General features: G+C 43.4%; 2 long non-coding RNA genes across 2 annotated transcripts; one reads left to right on the top strand and one right to left on the bottom strand.

Annotated features, from left to right (window-relative positions):
* Positions 1 to 4,415: 4,415 nt before the first annotated feature.
* On the bottom strand, positions 4,416 to 6,397 carry LOC103649206 (uncharacterized). Its single transcript, XR_004856404.1, has 2 exons — positions 6,022 to 6,397; positions 4,416 to 4,795 (listed from the first exon to the last, which is right to left on the bottom strand). It is a non-coding gene; the product is annotated as an uncharacterized lncRNA (long non-coding RNA).
* Positions 5,080 to 5,608, top strand: LOC109944061 (uncharacterized). Its single transcript, XR_004856405.1, has 3 exons — positions 5,080 to 5,210; positions 5,328 to 5,420; positions 5,513 to 5,608. It is a non-coding gene; the product is annotated as an uncharacterized lncRNA (long non-coding RNA).
* Positions 6,398 to 7,426: the final 1,029 nt, after the last annotated feature.

Genomic DNA, 7,426 nt, shown 5'->3' with positions numbered 1-7,426 from the left:
CTCCTAACCGGTAAAAAGCCCAACATTTCATACTTTAGAGTTTTTGGTAGCAAATGCTTTATTCTTGTTAAAAGAGGTAGAAAATCTAAATTTGCTCCTAAAACTGTAGAAGGCTTTTTACTTGGTTATGACTCAAACACAAGGGCATATAGGGTCTTTAACAAGTCCACTGGACTAGTTGAAGTCTCATGTGACGTTGTGTTTGATGAAACTAACGGCTCTCAAGTAGAGCATGTTGATCTTGATGAGATAGGTAATGAAGAGGCTCCATGCATAGCACTAAGGAACATGTCCATTGGGGATGTGTGTCCTAAGGAATCCGAAGAGCCTCCAAATGCACAAGATCAACCATCCTCCTCAATGCAAGCATCTCCACCGACTCAAAATGAGGATGAGGCTCAAGTTGATGAAGGGCAAAATCAAGAAGATGAGCCACCTCAAGATGATGGCAATGATCAAGGGGGAGATGCAAATGATCAAGAGGATGAAGAAGATCCAAGGCCGCCACACCCAAGAGTCCACCAAGCAATACAACGAGATCACCCCGTCGACACCATCCTCGGCGACATTCATAAGGGGGTAACCACTCGATCTCGTGTTGCACATTTTTGTGAACATTACTCTTTTGTTTCCTCTATTGAGCCACACAGGGTAGAGGAAGCACTTCAAGATTCGGATTGGGTGGTGGCGATGCAAGAGGAGCTCAACAATTTCACAAGGAACGAGGTATGGCATTTAGTTCCACGTCCTAACCAAAATGTTGTAGGAACCAAATGGGTCTTCCGCAACAAGCAAGATGAGCATGGTGTGGTGACAAGGAACAAAGCTCGACTCGTGGCCAAAGGGTACTCACAAGTCGAAGGTTTGGATTTCGGTGAAACCTATGCACCCGTAGCTAGGCTTGAGTCAATTCGCATATTATTAGCCTATGCTACTTACCATGGCTTTAAGCTTTATCAAATGGACGTGAAAAGTGCCTTCCTCAACGGACCAATCAAGGAAGAGGTCTATGTTGAGCAACCTCCCGGCTTTGAAGACAGTGAGTATCCTAACCATGTTTATAGGCTCTCTAAGGCGCTTTATGGGCTCAAGCAAGCCCCAAGAGCATGGTATGAATGCCTAAGAGATTTCCTTATTGCTAATGGCTTCAAAGTCGGCAAGGCTGATCCTACACTCTTTACTAAAACTCTTGAAAATGACTTGTTTGTATGCCAAATTTATGTTGATGATATTATATTTGGGTCTACTAACGAGTCTACATGTGAAGAGTTTAGTAGGATCATGACACAGAAATTCGAGATGTCGATGATGGGGGAGTTGAAGTATTTTCTAGGATTCCAAGTCAAGCAACTCCAAGAGGGCACCTTCATTAGCCAAACAAAGTACACTCAAGACATTCTAACCAAGTTTGGAATGAAGGATGCCAAGCCCATCAAGACTCCCATGGGAACCAATGGGCATCTCGACCTCGACACAGGAGGTAAGTCCGTGGATCAAAAGGTATACCGGTCGATGATTGGTTCATTGCTTTATTTATGTGCATCTCGACCGGACATTATGCTTTCCGTTTGCATGTGTGCAAGATTCCAATCCGACCCTAAGGAATCCCACCTTACGGCCGTAAAACGAATCTTGAGATATTTGGCTTATACACCTAAGTTTGGGCTTTGGTACCCTCGGGGATCCACGTTTGATTTGATTGGTTATTCGGATGCCGATTGGGCGGGGTGCAAAATTAATAGGAAGAGCACATCGGGGACTTGCCAGTTCTTAGGAAGATCCTTGGTGTCTTGGGCTTCAAAGAAGCAAAATTCGGTCGCTCTTTCCACCGCCGAAGCCGAGTACATTGCCGCAGGACATTGTTGCGCGCAATTACTTTGGATGAGGCAAACCCTGCGGGACTACGGTTACAAATTAACCAAAGTCCCTTTGCTATGTGATAATGAGAGTGCAATCAAAATGGCCGACAATCCCGTCGAGCATAGCCGCACTAAGCACATAGCCATTCGGTATCATTTTCTTAGGGATCACCAACAAAAGGGGGATATCGAGATTTCTTACATTAACACTAAAGATCAATTAGCCGATATCTTTACCAAGCCACTTGATGAACAATCTTTTACCAGACTTAGGCATGAGCTCAATATTCTTGATTCTAGAAATTTCTTTTGCTAGCTTGCACACATAGCTCATTTGAATACCTTTGATCATATCTCCTTCATATGCTATGACTAATGTGTTTTTCAAGTCTATTTCAAACCAAGTCATAGGTGTATTGAAAGGGAATTGGAGTCTCCGGCAAAGACAAGGCTTCCACTATACTCTACTACTCATCCTTCGCCATCACTCCAAGCATCTCTCTATTCTTTGGGGGAGAAATGAGCATCAAAGAAAAGGACTTCGTCTTTGGTATAATCTTAACTCATTTACTTAAGACCAAAGGGGAAGAAATTACTTCCAGGGCTCTCATGATTCCGTTTTTGGCGATTCATGCCAAAAAGGGGGAGAGATAAGCCCAAAGCAAAAGGACCGCACCACCACCACCAAATTCAAAAACTTAGTGCTTTCCAAAAGTATTTATCAATTGGTACTCTATTGTGTCAAAAAGGGAGAAAGTAGTATTTCAAAAATAGTATATCAAAACCCTCTTGAACACTAAGAGGTGGATCTCTTTTAGGGGGAGTTTTGTTAAGTCAAAGGAAAAGCATTTGAAACAAGGGGAGAAAACGTCATATCTTGAAAATGCTTTGTAAACTCTTATTCATTTACCTTTGACTATTTGCAAAAGATCTTTGAAATTGATTTACAAAAGGATTTGCAAAAACAAAACATGTGGTGCAAACGTGGTCCAAAATGTTAAATTAGAAAGAAACATTCCATGCATATCTTGTAAGTAGTTATATTGGCTCAATTCTAAGCAACCTTTACACTTACATTATGCAAACTAGTTCAATTATGCACTTCCATATTTGCTTTGGTTTGTGTTGGCATCAATCACCAAAAAGGGGGAGATTGAAAGGGAATTAGGCTTACACCTAGTTCCTATATAATTTTGGTGGTTGAATTGCCCAACACAAATCTTTGGACTAACTAGTTTGCCCAAGTATGTAGTTTATACAGGTGTAAAAAGGTTCACACTCAGCCAATAAACAGACCAAGTTTTGGATTCAACAAAGGAGCAAAGGGGCAACCGAAGGCACCCCTGGTCTGGCGCACCGGACTGTCCGGTGTGCCACCGGACAGTGAACAGTACCTGTCCGGTGCACCAGGGGACTCAGACTCAAACTCGCTACCTTCGGGAATTCCCAGAGGCGACTCGGCTATAATTCATCGGACTGTCCGGTGTACACCGGACAGTGTCCGGTGCGCCAAGGGAGGTCGGCCTCAGGAACTCGCCAGCTTCGGGAAACTCCAACGGCTAGTCCGCTATAATTCACCGGACTGTCTGGTGTGCACCGGACTGTCCGGTGCGACTCCGAAGCAACGGTCATCTCCACGCCAACGGCTCTCTGCCGCGCATTTAATGCGCGCTCTGCGCGCGCAGAAGTCAGAATCGCCCATGCTGGCACACCGGACATCAAACAGTACCTGTCCGGTGTGCACCGGACACCCAGGCGGGCCCACAAGTCAGAAGCTCCAACGGTCAGAATCCAACGGCAGTGATGACGTGGCAGGGGGCACCGGACTGTCCGGTGTGCACCGGACTGTCCGGTGCGCCATCGAGCAGACAGCCTCCCAACGACCACATTTGGTGGTTGGGGCTATAAATACCCCAACCACCCCACCATTCATTGCATCCAAGTTTTCCACTTCTCAACTACTACAAGAGCTCTAGCATTCAATTCTAGACACACTAAAGAGATCAAATCCTCTCCAATTCCACACAAAGCCCTAGTGACTAGTGAGAGTGATTTGCCGTGTTCATTTGAGCTCTTGCGCTTGGATTGCTTCTTTTCTTTCTCACTTGTTCTTGAGATCACAACTCCATTGTAATCAAGGCAAGAGGCACCAATTGTGTGGTGGCCCTTGCGGGGAAGTTTTGTTCCCGGCTTTGATTTGAGAAGAGAAGCTCACTCGGTCCGAGGGACCGTTTGAGAGAGGGAAGGGTTGAAAGAGACCCGGCCTTTGTGGCCTCCTCAACGGGGAGTAGGTTCGAGAGAACCGAACCTCGGTAAAACAAATCCGCGTGTCTCACTTTATTATTTGCTTGCGATTTGTTTTCACGCCCTCTCTCGGACTCGATTATATTTCTAACGCTAACCCGGCTTGTAGTTGTGTTTATATTTGTAAATTTCAGTTTCGCCCTATTCACCCCCCCCCCCCCCTCTAGGCGACTATCAGTTATACTATACATTTAGCAACCAACAGAAAGTTGCCCCTAGATATAGTCGTTAATAATGATAATATACCATTAATTAGCATTAAACAACTGTTATATATAATCAAATAGATATACAAATTTAATTAGTATTGCACAATAATAAATCCACATCACATAAACCATGAACAAGCACCACAACAAAATCATTCACAAAACCTACATATGTTATTATGTTTTGCACATATTTGCAAACACTTTACAAAATCATTCACAAAAGTCCTAACGCTTCAAGTGATTCGCAAAAGCCTTCACAAAAGCACTCCAGCTTCTTATGTATCCTCGTGTTTTAAGGCACAAGCTTGTAGGGGTTGTGATGTCGCCACTTACTTGATGCTAACAAGACATTTCCTTCACCAAAGCCATCTTCAACACTTCGCCCATAAAAAAGAACAATTCTCTTTTTCAATTGTCTGTCTGCAAGACAAGTGATAATTGCAATAAGTAACATGATATGTTAACCAGAAGGTATGCTAGCACCAGAAACGACCAAAGAAGATGGTATGCTATGAAAGATATTATGAAGAAGACATTCGCCCGGCTCAGGAAGGAATCGCTCCCCTAGTTTTCAATCAAATTCACTTACTCGAGCAATCGCTGATGGCGACGACGACATATAAGTTCTAGTTTACAACGAACAATTTAAAATTAAGCAACAATGATCTAGGATAAATATTAGCTTCGATGATCTAGGATAAATTTCATGGTATATATAACCACATGTACATATATAAGGAACCACCACTGAATTCTACCCAACAAATGTTCACTAGGTGCACTGTTGGCTATCCTCAACCATGCGCCAAACAACAGAACACTCGGGATTCTACAGGTTGGTTGACGACGACGCCACTGTTTACTACTAACCCATGCATTAATTAATTGCATGCCCACAGAGCTTCGTTCACAGATTAAGTCACAATAAATCCAACGTATATTATTTTTGCAGGGCTTTGCTACTGGGCTTATGCTCAGCATGTCTTTCTTTGACTTGGCTTACGATGCTGTCAACGCCATCGGCTTTCTGAGAGGGAACCTCTGGGTAAGCTAATTAAGGTATTCTGTTCGGCGTTTAATTTGTAAGATCTTCTCAGCCAGCGTGCATTATTATTTTGATTTTTTTGACATGTGCAGTTTTTCGCTGGAGCGCTGCTGTTTTCAACAATCGCGGACGTTTTCCCTGAGCCAGACTGCAGTGCGGCAGATGAAAACAATCCTAGATCAATTCTGGTGCAGTCTTACTTTTCTAACCTAGCAATTGCCGTTATAGTTCCATCACCAACAGCGCTATTTGTCTTGGATGCTATTTAGCTAAAACATGTCCAATGAACAAGCAGCAATGGTATTAGACCAAAATGCTACTAGTCAATAAACTAGTCCGTAAACCAAAATCAGGCAAACAAGACGCAAAATCAGACTCGTTTTTAATCAAACTCGAAAATAGAAGGTTGAAGAGCTAGCTAAGAATTAAGCCCCAGCTTAGCTCGTTGATCCATTCCCCGTGGCACCAAGCACTCGTCGAATCAAGCAAAGCAATGACAAACAGCCCAAAAATAGCATGCGAAGCAAGCACACATGTCAGGAGCTAGATCGGCGCAATACTGAAAGGGGCGGGGAAACAAAGGGAGGCAGGGGGAGCGTACCACCCAATAAGGCATGGCGACGTTCTCGCCGATGTCGTTGCCGACGCCGAGCATGGTGAGCGCCTGCTGGTTGTAGCCGAGCGCCTCCTTGACCCACGGCGGCGGCTCCCCGCCTTCACCCGCCTCGGCCCCGGTCCTCCACCACCACCAGCCATGCCGCCGCACTGCCTCCGGGCTGGGCCTCCTCCGGGGCGAACTCCTGGTGGCGCGGCTTGGGGAGAGGAGGTGGAGAGAGGTGGGCGATAGAGAGAGAAGAGAGAGAAAGGGGGAGGGAGAAGGAGTGGCGGCGGCTTGGGAGAGGGAGCAGGGTAGTGGCGGCTAGGGTTGGGGGCATGGGCATGGCCGGTTTCATGGGCCCTCGTGGGCCGGCTAGGTTAGGTTAGGTTAGTTTTTTTATTTCTTTTCTAATTCCTTTCTAATTTCAAAATATAATTTTAAATAACCATAAAATTTATAACAATTAACTCAAAACTATTTATAAATAAAATATTTATTTTTGGACTAATAATTTAATTATTAATTTACTAGGATTTTCATTTAACAAGAAATGTTTATTAAATATCCAAAAAATTAATTATAAGCAATCAAAAATCATTCCAAAGGTAAATAAATAACAAGCACTTTTTAAATGTTTATTAAATATTCAAAAAAATCAATTATAAGCAATCAAAAATCATTCCAAAGGTAAATAAATAACAAGCACTTTTTTTAAATTACTCAAAAATTCATTAAAAGCTAGAAAACCATTCACCCTTTGTTTATAAACCTTTGTATCCTTAGAAAACCATTCACTTGTGATCCATGATTTATCCATACATAAACAAACCACGAAATAAACATACAAGCAATATAAAAAAGAAATACATCACCACGCAATTTAGCGATCAATGTTTACTTGTTTTAATTAATTTTTAGTCACTAACATCTATAGGTACGTTCAGGCTATAAGATTTGATAGTTATCCTTGCTCTATAGCGACCCACCGCTAGTCCCCCGACGACATCTATAGCGACCAACCATAAGTTGTTAAATTTCTAAACTTTTAGCGACCAACCGACCGTTGCTACAAAAGGATTTAGCGACTGACCGTCGGTCCCTAACCTTTAGCAACCAACAGTTGGTACCTAATAAGGGTCGCTAAAGATCAACCGTCGTGTAGTGATTGCTGTTTCCGCAAAATATCGTGAGCTCCACATATTCCATGCATTATATCTGATTTCCCCATTCCACGGGTGAAGGTGGGCTGCTGAGTACGTTTGTACTCACCCTTGCTAATTTGTTGTTTTTCAGAAAAGAAGATCAGGTAAGAGTTACGACTGTTCCCAACCTTGCCTGTGGCTGTTGGACCGCTGATTTGCTTCGCTGCGTATATCGAGCTGCTTCAGCCCCACTCTGATGATATGTC

This window comes from Zea mays, chromosome 2 (genome assembly GCF_902167145.1).
Source record: "Zea mays cultivar B73 chromosome 2, Zm-B73-REFERENCE-NAM-5.0, whole genome shotgun sequence".
Classification (NCBI taxonomy): domain Eukaryota; kingdom Viridiplantae; phylum Streptophyta; class Magnoliopsida; order Poales; family Poaceae; genus Zea; species Zea mays.
Note: the sequence above shows the minus strand (reverse complement) of the source record. Positions and strands in the feature narration are given on the sequence as shown.